Source organism: Scyliorhinus torazame, chromosome 1 (assembly GCF_047496885.1).
Source record: "Scyliorhinus torazame isolate Kashiwa2021f chromosome 1, sScyTor2.1, whole genome shotgun sequence".
Lineage (NCBI taxonomy): Eukaryota > Metazoa > Chordata > Chondrichthyes > Carcharhiniformes > Scyliorhinidae > Scyliorhinus > Scyliorhinus torazame.
In genome coordinates this window covers 363,915,429-363,932,719 of record NC_092707.1, presented here as the reverse complement: position 1 = coordinate 363,932,719, position 17,291 = coordinate 363,915,429, and positions in this window count along the sequence as shown.

Below are 17,291 nucleotides of genomic sequence, written 5' to 3'. Positions count from 1 at the left end.
GCAACAGAGACTGACAACTCTCAGTTACAGAGACTGACAACTCTCAGCTACAGAGAATCACACCTCTCAGTTACAGAGACTGACAACTCTCAGCTACAGAGACTGACAGCTCTCAGCTACAGAGACTTACAACTCTCAGCTACAGAGACTGACAACTCTCAGCTACAGAGAATGACACCTCTCAGCTACAGAGACTGACAGCTCTCAGCTACAGAGACTGACAGCTCTCAGCTACAGCGACTGACAGCTTTCAGCTACAGAGACTGACAACTCTCAGCTGCAGAGAATGACACCTCTCAGCTACAGAGACTGACAACTCTCAGCTACAGAGAATGACACCTCTCAGCTACAGAGACTGACAGCTCTCAGCTACAGAGACTGACAGCTCTCAGCTACAGCGACTGACAGCTCTCAGCTACAGTGACTGACAACTCTCAGCTACAGAGACTGACAGCTCTCAGCTGCAGAGACTGACAGCTCTCAGTTACAGAGACTGACAACTCTCAGCTACAGAGACTGACAGCTCTCAGCTACAGAGAGTTACAACTCTCAGCTACAGAGACTGACAACTCTCAGCTACAGAGAATGACACCTCTCAGCTACAGAGACTGACAGCTCTCAGCTACAGAGACTGACAACTCTCAGCTACAGGGACTGACAACTCCCAGCTACAAAGACTGACAGCTCTCAGCTACAGAGACTAACAACTCTCAGCTACAGAGACTGACAACTCTCAGCTACAGAGAGTGACAACTCTCAGCTACAGAGAGTGAGAACTCTCAGCTACAGAGAGTGACAACTCTCAGCTATAGAGACTGACAGCTCTCAGCTACAGAGACTGACAACTCTCAGCTACAGAGACTGACGACTCTCAGCTACAGAGACTGACAGATCTCAGCTACAGAGACTGACAACTCTCAGCTACAGAGAATGACACCTCTCAGCTACAGAGACTGACAACTCTCAGCTACAGAGAATGACACCTCTCAGCTACAGAGACTGACAGCTCTCAGCTACAGAGACTGACAGCTCTCAGCTACAGCGACTGACAGCTCTCAGCTGCAGAGACTGACAACTCTCGGCTACAGAGACTGACAGCTCTCAGCTACAGAGACTGACAGCTCTCAGCTACAGAGCCTGACAACTCTCAGCTACAGAGACTGACAACTCTCAGCTACACAGACTGACAACTCTCAGCTCAGAGACTGACACCTCTCAGCTACAGAGACTAACTCTCAGCTACAGAGACTGACAACTCTCAGCAGCAGAGACTGACAACTCTCAGCTACAGCGACTGACAGCTCTCAGCTACAGAGACTGACAACTCTCAGCTACACAGACTGACAACTCTCAGCTACAGAGACTGACAACTCTCAGCTCAGAGACTGACACCTCTCAGCTACAGAGACTAACTCTCAGCTACAGAGACTGACAACTCTCAGCTGCAGAGACTGACAACTCTCAGCTACAGAGACTGACAACTATCAGCTGCAGAGACTGACAACTCTCAGCTACAGAGACTGACAGTTCTCAGCTACAGAGACTGACAACTCTCAGCTACAGAGACTGACACCCCTCAGCTACAGAGACTGACAACTCTCAGCTACAGAGACTGACAGCTCTCAGCTACAGAGACTGACAACTCTCAGCTACAGCGACTGACAACTCTCAGCTACAGAGACTGACAACTCTCAGCTACACAGACTGACAACTCTCAGCTACAGAGACTGACAACTCTCAGCTCAGAGACTGACACCTCTCAGCTACAGAGACTAACTCTCAGCTACAGAGACTGACAACTCTCAGCTACAGAGAATGACACCTCTCAGCTACAGAGACTGACAACTCTAAGCTACAGAGACTGACATCTCTCAGATACAGAGACTGACAACTCTCAGCTACAGAGACTGACAACTCTCAGCTACAGAGACTGACAACTCTCAGCTCCAGAGACTGACAGCTCTCAGCTGCAGAGACTGACAGCTCTCAGCTGCAGAGCTTGACAACTCTCAGCTACAGCTACTGACAGCTCTCAGCTACAGAGACTGACAACTCTCAGCTACACAGACTGACAACTCTCAGCTACACAGACTGACAACTCTCAGCTACAGAGACTGACAACTCTCAGCTCAGAGACTGACACTTCTCAGCTACAGAGACTAACTCTCAGCTACAGAGACTGACAACTCTCAGCTGCAGAGACTGACAACTCTCAGCTACAGAGACTGACAACTCTCAGCTGCAGAGACTGACAACTCTCAGCTACAGAGACTGACAGTTCTCAGCTACAGAGACTGACAACTCTCAGCTACAGAGACTGACACCCCTCAGCTACAGAGACTGACAACTCTCAGCTACAGAGACCGACAGCTCTCAGCAACAGAGACTGACAACTCTCAGTTACAGAGACTGACAACACTCAGCTACAGAGAATGACACCGCTCAGCTACAGGGACTGACAACTCTCAGCTACAGAGCCTGACAACTCTCAGCTACAGCGACTGACAGCTCTCAGCTACAGAGACTGACAACTCTCAGCTACACAGACTGACAACTCTCAGCTACAGAGACTGACAACTCTCAGCTCAGAGACTGACACCTCTCAGCTACAGAGACTAACTCTCAGCTACAGAGACTGACAACTCTCAGCTGCAGAGACTGACATCTCTCAGCTCCAGAGACTGACAACTCTCAGCTGCAGAGACTCACAACTCTCAGCTACAGAGACTGACAGTTCTCAGCTACAGAGACTGACAACTCTCAGCTACAGAGACTGACACCCCTCAGCTACAGAGACTGACAACTCTCAGCTACAGAGACTGACAGCTCTCAGCAACAGAGACTGACAACTCTCAGTTACAGAGACTGACAACACTCAGCTACAGAGAATGACACCGCTCAGCTACAGAGACTGACAACTCTCAGCTACAGAGACTGACAACTCTCAGCTACAGAGACTGACAACTCTCAGCTAGAGACTGACAACTCTCAGCTACAGAGACTGACAGCTCTCAGCTACAGAGAATGACACCTCTCAGCTACAGAGACTGAGAACTCTCAGATACAGAGATTGACAACTCTCAGCTACAGAGACTGACAGCTCTCAGCTACAGTGACTGACAACTCTCATTTACAGAGACTGACAACTCTCAGCTACAGAGACTGACAGCTCCCAGCTACAGAGACTGAGAACTCTCAGCTACAGAGACTGACAACTCTCAGCTCCAGAGACTGACCGCTCTCAGCTACAGAGACTGATAGTTCTCAGCTACAGAGACTGACAACTCTCAGCTACAGAGACTGTCACCTCTCAGCTACAGAGACTGACAACTCTCAGCTACAGAGACTGACAGCTCTCAGCAACAGAGACTGACAACTCTCAGTTACAGAGACTGACAACACTCAGCTACAGAGAATGACACCGCTCAGCTACAGAGACTGACAACTCTCAGCTACAGAGACTGACAACTCTCAGCTACAGAGACTGACAAATCTCAGCTAGAGACTGACAACTCTCAGCTACAGAGACTGACAGCTCTCAGCTACAGAGAATGACACCTCTCAGCTACAGAGACTGACAACTCTCAGCTACAGAGACTGACAACTCTCAGCTACAGGGACTGACAGCTCTCAGCAACAGATACTGACAACTCTAAGCAACAGAGACTGACAGCTCTCAGCAACAGAGACTGACAGCTCTCAGCAACAGAGACTGACAACTCTCAGTTACAGAGACTGACAACTCTCAGCTACAGAGAGTGACACCTCTCAGTTACAGAGACTGACAACTCACAGCTACAGAGACTGACAGCTCTCAGCTACAGAGACTGACAACTCTCAGCTACAGAGACTGACAGCTCTCAGCTACAGAGACTGACAACTCTCAGCAACAGAAACTGACAACTCTCAGTTACAGAGACCGACAACTCTCAGCTACAGAGAATCACACCTCTCAGTTACAGAGACTGACAACTCTCAGCTACAGAGACTGACAGCTCTCAGCTACAGAGACTTACAACTCTCAGCTACAGAGACTGACAACTCTCAGCTACAGAGAATGACACCTCTCAGCTACAGAGACTGACAGCTCTCAGCTACAGAGACTGACAGCTCTCAGCTACAGAGACTGACAGCTCTCAGCTACAGCGACTGACAGCTCTCAGCTACAGAGACTGACAACTCTCAGCTACAGAGAATGACACCTCTCAGCTACAGAGACTGACAACTCTCAGCTACAGAGAATGACACCTCTCAGCTACAGAGACTGACAGCTCTCAGCTACAGAGACTGACAGCTCTCAGCTACAGCGACTGACAGCTCTCAGCTACAGAGACTGACAACTCTCAGCTACAGAGACTGACAGCTCTCAGCTACAGAGACTGACAGCTCTCAGCTACAGAGCCTGACAACTCTCAGCTACAGAGACTGACAGCTCTCAGCTAAAGAGACTGACAGCTCTCAGCTACAGAGACTGACAACTCTCAGCTACAGGGACTGACAACTCCCAGCTACAGAGACTGACAGCTCTCAGCTACAGAGACTAACAACTCTCAGCTACAGAGACTGACAACTCTCAGCTACAGAGACTAACTCTCAGTTACAGAGACTGACAACTCTCAGCTACAGAGAGTGACAACTCTCAGCTACAGAGAGTGACAACTCTCAGCTACAGAGAGTGACAACTCTCAGCTACAGAGACTGACAGCTCTCAGCTACAGAAACTGACAGCTCTCAGCTACAGAGACTGACGACTCTCAGCTACAGAGACTGACAGCTCTCAGCTCCAGAGACTGACAACTTTCAGCTACAGAGAATGACAGCTCTCAGCTACAGAGACTGACAACTCTCAGCTACAGAGAATGACACCTCTCAGCTACAGAGACTGACAGCTCTCAGCTACAGAGACTGACAACTCTCAGCTACAGGGACTGACAACTCCCAGCTACAGAGACTGACAGCTCTCAGCTACAGAGACTAAAAACTCTCAGCTACAGAGACTGACAACTCTCAGCTACAGAGACTAACTCTCAGTTACAGAGACTGACAACTCTCAGCTACAGAGAGTGACAACTCTCAGCTACAGAGAGTGACAACTCTCAGCTACAGAGAGTGACAACTCTCAGCTACAGAGACTGACAGCTCTCAGCTACAGAGACTGACAACTCTCAGCTACAGAGACTGACGACTCTCAGCTACAGAGACTGACGGCTCTCAGCTACAGAGACTGACAACTCTCAGCTGCAGAGAATGACACCTCTCAGCTACAGAGACTGACAACTCTCAGCTACACAGACTGATAACTCTCAGCTACAGAGACTGACAACTCTCAGCTACAGAGAGTGACAACTCTCAGCTACAGAGAGTGACAACTCTCAGCTACAGAGAGTGACAACTCTCAGCTACAGAGACTGACAACTCTCAGCTACAGAGTCTGACAACTCTCAGCTACAGAGACTGACAACTCTCAGCTACAGAGACTGACGACTCTCAGCTACAGAGACTGACAGCTCTCAGCTATGAGACTGACAACTCTCAGCTACAGAGACTGACAGCTCTCAGCTACAGAGACTGACAGCTCTCAGCTAAAGAGACTGACAGCTCTCAGCTACAGAGACTGACAACTCTCAGCTACAGAGACTAACTCTCAGCTACAGAGACTGACAGCTCTCAGCTACAGAGACAGACAGCTCTCAGCTAAAGAGACTGACAGCTCTCAGCTACAGAGACTGACATCTCTCAGCTACAGGGACTGACAGCTCTCAGCTACAGAGACTAACAACTCTCAGCTACAGAGACTGACAACTCTCAGCTACAGAGACTGACAACTCTCAGCTACAGAGACTAACAACTCTCAGCTACAGAGACTAACAACTCTCAGCTACAGAGACTGACAACTCTCAGCTACAGAGACTAAAAACTCTCAGCTACAGAGACTGACAACTCTCAGCTACAGAGACTAACTCTCAGTTACAGAGACTGACAACTCTCAGCTACAGAGAGTGACAACTCTCAGCTACAGAGAGTGACAACTCTCAGCTACAGAGAGTGACAACTCTCAGCTACAGAGACTGACAGCTCTCAGCTACAGAGACTGACAACTCTCAGCTACAGAGACTGACGACTCTCAGCTACAGAGACTGACGGCTCTCAGCTACAGAGACTGACAGCTCTCAGCTACAGAGACTGACAACTCTCAGCTACAGAGAATGACACCTCTCAGCTACAGAGACTGACAACTCTCAGCTACACAGACTGATAACTCTCAGCTACAGAGACTGACAACTCTCAGCTACAGAGAGTGACAACTCTCAGCTACAGAGAGTGACAACTCTCAGCTACAGAGAGTGACAACTCTCAGCTACAGAGACTGACAACTCTCAGCTACAGAGTCTGACAACTCTCAGCTACAGAGACTGACAACTCTCAGCTACAGAGACTGACGACTCTCAGCTACAGAGACTGACAGCTCTCAGCTATGAGACTGACAACTCTCAGCTACAGAGACTGACAGCTCTCAGCTACAGAGACTGACAGCTCTCAGCTAAAGAGACTGACAGCTCTCAGCTACAGAGACTGACAACTCTCAGCTACAGAGACTAACTCTCAGCTACAGAGACTGACAGCTCTCAGCTACAGAGACAGACAGCTCTCAGCTAAAGAGACTGACAGCTCTCAGCTACAGAGACTGACATCTCTCAGCTACAGGGACTGACAGCTCTCAGCTACAGAGACTAACAACTCTCAGCTACAGAGACTGACAACTCTCAGCTACAGAGACTGACAACTCTCAGCTACAGAGACTAACAACTCTCAGCTACAGAGACTAACAACTCTCAGCTACAGAGACTGACAACTCTCAGCTACAGAGAATAACTCTCAGTTACAGAGACTGACAACTCTCAGCTACAGAGAGTGACAACTCTCAGCTACAGAGTGACAACTCTCAGCTACAGAGACTGACAGCTCTCAGCTACAGAGACTGACAACTCTCAGCTACAGAGACTGACGACTCTCAGCTACAGAGACTGACAGCTCTCAGCTACAGAGACTGACAACTCTCAGCTACAGAGAATGACACCACTCAGCTACAGAGACTGACAACTCTCAGCTACAGAGAATGACACCTCTCAGCTACAGAGACTGACAGCTCTCAGCTACAGAGACTTACAACTCTCAGCTACAGAGACTGACAACTCTCAGCTACAGAGAATGACACCTCTCAGCTACAGAGACTGACAGCTCTCAGCTACAGAGACTGACAGCTCTCAGCTACAGAGACTGACAGCTCTCAGCTACAGCGACTGACAGCTCTCAGCTACAGAGACTGACAACTCTCAGCTACAGAGAATGACACCTCTCAGCTACAGAGACTGACAACTCTCAGCTACAGAGAATGACACCTCTCAGCTACAGAGACTGACAGCTCTCAGCTACAGAGACTGACAGCTCTCAGCTACAGCGACTGACAGCTCTCAGCTACAGAGACTGACAACTCTCAGCTACAGAGACTGACAGCTCTCAGCTACAGAGACTGACAGCTCTCAGCTACAGAGCCTGACAACTCTCAGCTACAGAGACTGACAGCTCTCAGCTAAAGAGACTGACAGCTCTCAGCTACAGAGACTGACAACTCTCAGCTACAGGGACTGACAACTCCCAGCTACAGAGACTGACAGCTCTCAGCTACAGAGACTAACAACTCTCAGCTACAGAGACTGACAACTCTCAGCTACAGAGACTAACTCTCAGTTACAGAGACTGACAACTCTCAGCTACAGAGAGTGACAACTCTCAGCTACAGAGAGTGACAACTCTCAGCTACAGAGAGTGACAACTCTCAGCTACAGAGACTGACAGCTCTCAGCTACAGAAACTGACAGCTCTCAGCTACAGAGACTGACGACTCTCAGCTACAGAGACTGACAGCTCTCAGCTCCAGAGACTGACAACTTTCAGCTACAGAGAATGACAGCTCTCAGCTACAGAGACTGACAACTCTCAGCTACAGAGAATGACACCTCTCAGCTACAGAGACTGACAGCTCTCAGCTACAGAGACTGACAACTCTCAGCTACAGGGACTGACAACTCCCAGCTACAGAGACTGACAGCTCTCAGCTACAGAGACTAAAAACTCTCAGCTACAGAGACTGACAACTCTCAGCTACAGAGACTAACTCTCAGTTACAGAGACTGACAACTCTCAGCTACAGAGAGTGACAACTCTCAGCTACAGAGAGTGACAACTCTCAGCTACAGAGAGTGACAACTCTCAGCTACAGAGACTGACAGCTCTCAGCTACAGAGACTGACAACTCTCAGCTACAGAGACTGACGACTCTCAGCTACAGAGACTGACGGCTCTCAGCTACAGAGACTGACAACTCTCAGCTGCAGAGAATGACACCTCTCAGCTACAGAGACTGACAACTCTCAGCTACACAGACTGATAACTCTCAGCTACAGAGACTGACAACTCTCAGCTACAGAGAGTGACAACTCTCAGCTACAGAGAGTGACAACTCTCAGCTACAGAGAGTGACAACTCTCAGCTACAGAGACTGACAACTCTCAGCTACAGAGTCTGACAACTCTCAGCTACAGAGACTGACAACTCTCAGCTACAGAGACTGACGACTCTCAGCTACAGAGACTGACAGCTCTCAGCTATGAGACTGACAACTCTCAGCTACAGAGACTGACAGCTCTCAGCTACAGAGACTGACAGCTCTCAGCTAAAGAGACTGACAGCTCTCAGCTACAGAGACTGACAACTCTCAGCTACAGAGACTAACTCTCAGCTACAGAGACTGACAGCTCTCAGCTACAGAGACAGACAGCTCTCAGCTAAAGAGACTGACAGCTCTCAGCTACAGAGACTGACATCTCTCAGCTACAGGGACTGACAGCTCTCAGCTACAGAGACTAACAACTCTCAGCTACAGAGACTGACAACTCTCAGCTACAGAGACTGACAACTCTCAGCTACAGAGACTAACAACTCTCAGCTACAGAGACTAACAACTCTCAGCTACAGAGACTGACAACTCTCAGCTACAGAGACTAAAAACTCTCAGCTACAGAGACTGACAACTCTCAGCTACAGAGACTAACTCTCAGTTACAGAGACTGACAACTCTCAGCTACAGAGAGTGACAACTCTCAGCTACAGAGAGTGACAACTCTCAGCTACAGAGAGTGACAACTCTCAGCTACAGAGACTGACAGCTCTCAGCTACAGAGACTGACAACTCTCAGCTACAGAGACTGACGACTCTCAGCTACAGAGACTGACGGCTCTCAGCTACAGAGACTGACAACTCTCAGCTACAGAGAATGACACCTCTCAGCTACAGAGACTGACAACTCTCAGCTACACAGACTGATAACTCTCAGCTACAGAGACTGACAACTCTCAGCTACAGAGAGTGACAACTCTCAGCTACAGAGAGTGACAACTCTCAGCTACAGAGAGTGACAACTCTCAGCTACAGAGACTGACAACTCTCAGCTACAGAGTCTGACAACTCTCAGCTACAGAGACTGACAACTCTCAGCTACAGAGACTGACGACTCTCAGCTACAGAGACTGACAGCTCTCAGCTATGAGACTGACAACTCTCAGCTACAGAGACTGACAGCTCTCAGCTACAGAGACTGACAGCTCTCAGCTAAAGAGACTGACAGCTCTCAGCTACAGAGACTGACAACTCTCAGCTACAGAGACTAACTCTCAGCTACAGAGACTGACAGCTCTCAGCTACAGAGACAGACAGCTCTCAGCTAAAGAGACTGACAGCTCTCAGCTACAGAGACTGACATCTCTCAGCTACAGGGACTGACAGCTCTCAGCTACAGAGACTAACAACTCTCAGCTACAGAGACTGACAACTCTCAGCTACAGAGACTGACAACTCTCAGCTACAGAGACTAACAACTCTCAGCTACAGAGACTAACAACTCTCAGCTACAGAGACTGACAACTCTCAGCTACAGAGAATAACTCTCAGTTACAGAGACTGACAACTCTCAGCTACAGAGAGTGACAACTCTCAGCTACAGAGTGACAACTCTCAGCTACAGAGACTGACAGCTCTCAGCTACAGAGACTGACAACTCTCAGCTACAGAGACTGACGACTCTCAGCTACAGAGACTGACAGCTCTCAGCTACAGAGACTGACAACTCTCAGCTACAGAGAATGACACCACTCAGCTACAGAGACTGACAACTCTCAGCTACAGAGAATGACACCTCTCAGCTACAGAGACTGACAGTTCTCAGCTACAGAGACTGACAAATCTCAGCTACAGGGACTGACAACTCCCAGCTACTGAGACTGACAGCTCTCAGCTACAGAGACTAACAACTCTCAGCTACAGAGACTGACAACTCTCAGCTACAGAGAGTGACAACTCTCAGCTACAGAGAGTGAGAACTCTCAGCTACAGAGACTGACAACTCTCAGCTACAGAGACTGACAGCTCTCAGCTACAGAGACTGACAACTCTCAGCTACAGAGACTGACGACTCTCAGCTACAGAGACTGACAGCTCTCAGCTACAGAGACTGACAACTCTCAGCTACAGAGAATGACACCTCTCAGCTACAGAGACTGACAACTCTCAGCTACAGAGAATGACACCTCTCAGCTACAGAGACTGACAGCTCTCAGCTACAGACACTGACAGCTCTCAGCTACAGCGACTGACAGCTCTCAGCTACAGAGACTGACAACTCTCAGCTACAGAGACTGACAGCTCTCAGCTACAGAGACTGACAGCTCTCAGCTACAGAGCCTGACAACTCTCAGCTACAGAGATTGACAACTCTCAGCTACACAGACTGACAACTCTCAGCTCAGAGACTGAAACCTCTCAGCTACAGAGACTAACTCTCAGCTACAGAGAATGACAACTCTCAGCAGCAGAGACTGACAACTCTCAGCTACAGAGACTGACAGCTCTCAGCTACCGAGACAGACAACTCTCAGCTACAGAGACTGACAGCTCTCAGCTACAGAGACTGACAACTCTCAGCTACAGAGACTGACAACTCTCAGCTACAGAGACTAACTCTCAGTGACAGAGACTGACAACTCTCAGCTACAGAGAGTGACAACTCTCAGCTACAGAGAGTGACAACTCTCAGCTACAGAGACTGACAACTCTCAGCTACAGAGACTGACAGCTCTCAGCTACAGAGACAGACAACTCTCAGCTACAGAGTCTGACAACTCTCAGTTACAGAGACTGACAACTCTCAGCTACTGAGACTGACAACTCTCAGCTACAGAGACTGACAACTCTCAGCTACAGAGACTGACAACTCTCAGCTACAGAGACTGACAACTCTCAGCTACAGAGTCTGACAACTCTCAGCTACAGAGACTGACAACTCTCAGCTGCAGAGACTGACGACACTCAGCTACAGAGACTGACAGCTCTCAGCTACAGAGACTGACAACTCTCAGCTACAGAGACTGACAGCTATCAGCTACCGAGACAGACAACTCTCAGCTACAGAGACTAACTCTCAGCTACAGAGACTGACAGCTCTCAGCTACAGAGACTGACAGCTCTCAGCTAAAGAGACTGACAGCTCTCAGCTACAGAGACTGACAACTCTCAGCTACAGAGACTAACTCTCAGCTACAGAGACTGACAGCTCTCAGCTACAGAGACTGACAGCTCTCAGCTACAGAGACTGACAGCTCTCAGCTAAAGATACTGACAGCTCTCAGCTACAGAGACTGACAACTCTCAGCTACAGGGACTGACAACTCCCAGCTACAGAGACTGACAGCTCTCAGCTACAGAGACTAACAACTCTCAGCTACAGAGACTGACAACTCTCAGCTACAGAGACTAACTCTCAGTTACAGAGTCTGACAACTCTCAGCTACAGAGAGTGACAACTCTCAGCTACAGAGACTGACAACTCTCAGCTACAGAGACTAACAACTCTCAGCTACAGAGACTAACAACTCTCAGCTACAGAGACTGACAACTCTCAGCTACAGAGACTAACTCTCAGCTACAGAGACTGACAGCTCTCAGCTACAGAGACAGACAGCTCTCAGCTAAAGAGACTGACAGCTCTCAGCTACAGAGACTGACAACTCTCAGCTACAGGGACTGACAGCTCTTAGCTACAGAGACTAACAACTCTCAGCTACAGAGACTGACAACTCTCAGCTACAGAGACTGACAACTCTCAGCTACAGAGACTAACAACTCTCAGCTACAGAGACTAACAACTCTCAGCTACAGAGACTGACAACTCTCAGCTACAGAGAATAACTCTCAGTTACAGAGACTGACAACTCTCAGCTACAGAGACTGACAACTCTCAGCTACAGGGACTGACAGCTCTCAGCTACAGAGACTAACAACTCTCAGCTACAGAGACTGACAACTCTCAGCTACAGAGACTGACAACTCTCAGCTACAGAGACTAACAACTCTCAGCTACAGAGACTAACAACTCTCAGCTACAGAGACTGACAACTCTCAGCTACAGAGAATAACTCTCAGTTACAGAGACTGACAACTCTCAGCTACAGAGAGTGACAACTCTCAGCTACAGAGTGACAACTCTCAGCTACAGAGACTGACAGCTCTCAGCTACAGAGACTGACAACTCTCAGCTACAGAGACTGACGACTCTCAGCTACAGAGACTGACAGCTCTCAGCTACAGAGACTGACAACTCTCAGCTACTGAGAGTGAGAACTCTCAGCTACAGAGACTGACAACTCTCAGCTACAGAGACTGACAGCTCTCAGCTACAGAGACTGACAACTCTCAGCTACAGAGACTGACGACTCTCAGCTACAGAGACTGACAGCTCTCAGCTACAGAGACTGACAACTCTCAGCTACAGAGAATGACACCTCTCAGCTACAGAGACTGACAACTCTCAGCTACAGAGAATGACACCTCTCAGCTACAGAGACTGACAGCTCTCAGCTACAGAGACTGACAGCTCTCAGCTACAGCGACTGACAGCTCTCAGCTACAGAGACTGACAACTCTCAGCTACAGAGACTGACAGCTCTCAGCTACAGAGACTGACAGCTCTCAGCTACAGAGCCTGACAACTCTCAGCTACAGAGACTGACAACTCTCAGCTACACAGACTGACAACTCTCAGCTCAGAGACTGAAACCTCTCAGCTACAGAGACTAACTCTCAGCTACAGAGACTGACAACTCTCAGCAGCAGAGACTGACAACTCTCAGCTACAGAGACTGACAGCTCTCAGCTGCAGAGACTGACGACACTCAGCTACAGAGACTGACAGCTCTCAGCTACAGAGACTGACAACTCTCAGCTACAGAGACTGACAGCTATCAGCTACCGAGACAGACAACTCTCAGCTACAGAGACTAACTCTCAGCTACAGAGACTGACAGCTCTCAGCTACAGAGACTGACAGCTCTCAGCTAAAGAGACTGACAGCTCTCAGCTACAGAGACTGACAACTCTCAGCTACAGAGACTAACTCTCAGCTACAGAGACTGACAGCTCTCAGCTACAGAGACTGACAGCTCTCAGCTACAGAGACTGACAACTCTCAGCTACAGGGACTGACAACTCCCAGCTACTGAGACTGACAGCTCTCAGCTACAGAGACTAACAACTCTCAGCTACAGAGACTGACAACTCTCAGCTACAGAGAGTGACAACTCTCAGCTACAGAGAGTGAGAACTCTCAGCTACAGAGACTGACAACTCTCAGCTACAGAGACTGACAGCTCTCAGCTACAGAGACTGACAACTCTCAGCTACAGAGACTGACGACTCTCAGCTACAGAGACTGACAGCTCTCAGCTACAGAGACTGACAACTCTCAGCTACAGAGAATGACACCTCTCAGCTACAGAGACTGACAACTCTCAGCTACAGAGAATGACACCTCTCAGCTACAGAGACTGACAGCTCTCAGCTACAGACACTGACAGCTCTCAGCTACAGCGACTGACAGCTCTCAGCTACAGAGACTGACAACTCTCAGCTACAGAGACTGACAGCTCTCAGCTACAGAGACTGACAGCTCTCAGCTACAGAGCCTGACAACTCTCAGCTACAGAGACTGACAACTCTCAGCTACACAGACTGACAACTCTCAGCTCAGAGACTGAAACCTCTCAGCTACAGAGACTAACTCTCAGCTACAGAGAATGACAACTCTCAGCAGCAGAGACTGACAACTCTCAGCTACAGAGACTGACAGCTCTCAGCTACCGAGACAGACAACTCTCAGCTACAGAGACTGACAGCTCTCAGCTACAGAGACTGACAACTCTCAGCTACAGAGACTGACAACTCTCAGCTACAGAGACTAACTCTCAGTTACAGAGACTGACAACTCTCAGCTACAGAGAGTGACAACTCTCAGCTACAGAGAGTGACAACTCTCAGCTACAGAGACTGACAACTCTCAGCTACAGAGACTGACAGCTCTCAGCTACAGAGACAGACAACTCTCAGCTACAGAGTCTGACAACTCTCAGTTACAGAGACTGACAACTCTCAGCTACTGAGACTGACAACTCTCAGCTACAGAGACTGACAACTCTCAGCTACAGAGACTGACAACTCTCAGCTACAGAGACTGACAACTCTCAGCTACAGAGTCTGACAACTCTCAGCTACAGAGACTGACAACTCTCAGCTGCAGAGACTGACGACACTCAGCTACAGAGACTGACAGCTCTCAGCTACAGAGACTGACAACTCTCAGCTACAGAGACTGACAGCTATCAGCTACCGAGACAGACAACTCTCAGCTACAGAGACTAACTCTCAGCTACAGAGACTGACAGCTCTCAGCTACAGAGACTGACAGCTCTCAGCTAAAGAGACTGACAGCTCTCAGCTACAGAGACTGACAACTCTCAGCTACAGGGACTGACAACTCCCAGCTACAGAGACTGACAGCTCTCAGCTACAGAGACTAACAACTCTCAGCTACAGAGACTGACAACTCTCAGCTACAGAGACTAACTCTCAGTTACAGAGTCTGACAACTCTCAGCTACAGAGAGTGACAACTCTCAGCTACAGAGACTGACAGCTCTCAGCTAAAGATACTGACAGCTCTCAGCTACAGAGACTGACAACTCTCAGCTACAGGGACTGACAACTCCCAGCTACAGAGACTGACAGCTCTCAGCTACAGAGACTAACAACTCTCAGCTACAGAGACTGACAACTCTCAGCTACAGAGACTAACTCTCAGTTACAGAGTCTGACAACTCTCAGCTACAGAGAGTGACAACTCTCAGCTACAGAGACTGACAACTCTCAGCTACAGAGACTAACAACTCTCAGCTACAGAGACTAACAACTCTCAGCTACAGAGACTGACAACTCTCAGCTACAGAGACTAACTCTCAGCTACAGAGACTGACAGCTCTCAGCTACAGAGACAGACAGCTCTCAGCTAAAGAGACTGACAGCTCTCAGCTACAGAGACTGACAACTCTCAGCTACAGGGACTGACAGCTCTTAGCTACAGAGACTAACAACTCTCAGCTACAGAGACTGACAACTCTCAGCTACAGAGACTGACAACTCTCAGCTACAGAGACTAACAACTCTCAGCTACAGAGACTAACAACTCTCAGCTACAGAGACTGACAACTCTCAGCTACAGAGAATAACTCTCAGTTACAGAGACTGACAACTCTCAGCTACAGAGACTGACAACTCTCAGCTACAGGGACTGACAGCTCTCAGCTACAGAGACTAACAACTCTCAGCTACAGAGACTGACAACTCTCAGCTACAGAGACTGACAACTCTCAGCTACAGAGACTAACAACTCTCAGCTACAGAGACTAACAACTCTCAGCTACAGAGACTGACAACTCTCAGCTACAGAGAATAACTCTCAGTTACAGAGACTGACAACTCTCAGCTACAGAGAGTGACAACTCTCAGCTACAGAGTGACAACTCTCAGCTACAGAGACTGACAGCTCTCAGCTACAGAGACTGACAACTCTCAGCTACAGAGACTGACGACTCTCAGCTACAGAGACTGACAGCTCTCAGCTACAGAGACTGACAACTCTCAGCTACTGAGAGTGAGAACTCTCAGCTACAGAGACTGACAACTCTCAGCTACAGAGACTGACAGCTCTCAGCTACAGAGACTGACAACTCTCAGCTACAGAGACTGACGACTCTCAGCTACAGAGACTGACAGCTCTCAGCTACAGAGACTGACAACTCTCAGCTACAGAGAATGACACCTCTCAGCTACAGAGACTGACAACTCTCAGCTACAGAGAATGACACCTCTCAGCTACAGAGACTGACAGCTCTCAGCTACAGAGACTGACAGCTCTCAGCTACAGCGACTGACAGCTCTCAGCTACAGAGACTGACAACTCTCAGCTACAGAGACTGACAGCTCTCAGCTACAGAGACTGACAGCTCTCAGCTACAGAGCCTGACAACTCTCAGCTACAGAGACTGACAACTCTCAGCTACACAGACTGACAACTCTCAGCTCAGAGACTGAAACCTCTCAGCTACAGAGACTAACTCTCAGCTACAGAGACTGACAACTCTCAGCAGCAGAGACTGACAACTCTCAGCTACAGAGACTGACAGCTCTCAGCTGCAGAGACTGACGACACTCAGCTACAGAGACTGACAGCTCTCAGCTACAGAGACTGACAACTCTCAGCTACAGAGACTGACAGCTATCAGCTACCGAGACAGACAACTCTCAGCTACAGAGACTAACTCTCAGCTACAGAGACTGACAGCTCTCAGCTACAGAGACTGACAGCTCTCAGCTAAAGAGACTGACAGCTCTCAGCTACAGAGACTGACAACTCTCAGCTACAGAGACTAACTCTCAGCTACAGAGACTGACAGCTCTCAGCTACAGAGACTGACAGCTCTCAGCTACAGAGACTGACAACTCTCAGCTACAGGGACTGACAACTCCCAGCTACTGAGACTGACAGCTCTCAGCTACAGAGACTAACAACTCTCAGCTACAGAGACTGACAACTCTCAGCTACAGAGAGTGACAACTCTCAGCTACAGAGAGTGAGAACTCTCAGCTACAGAGACTGACAACTCTCAGCTACAGAGACTGACAGCTCTCAGCTACAGAGACTGACAACTCTCAGCTACAGAGACTGACGACTCTCAGCTACAGAGACTGACAGCTCTCAGCTACAGAGACTGACAACTCTCAGCTACAGAGAATGACACCTCTCAGCTACAGAGACTGACAACTCTCAGCTACAGAGAATGACACCTCTC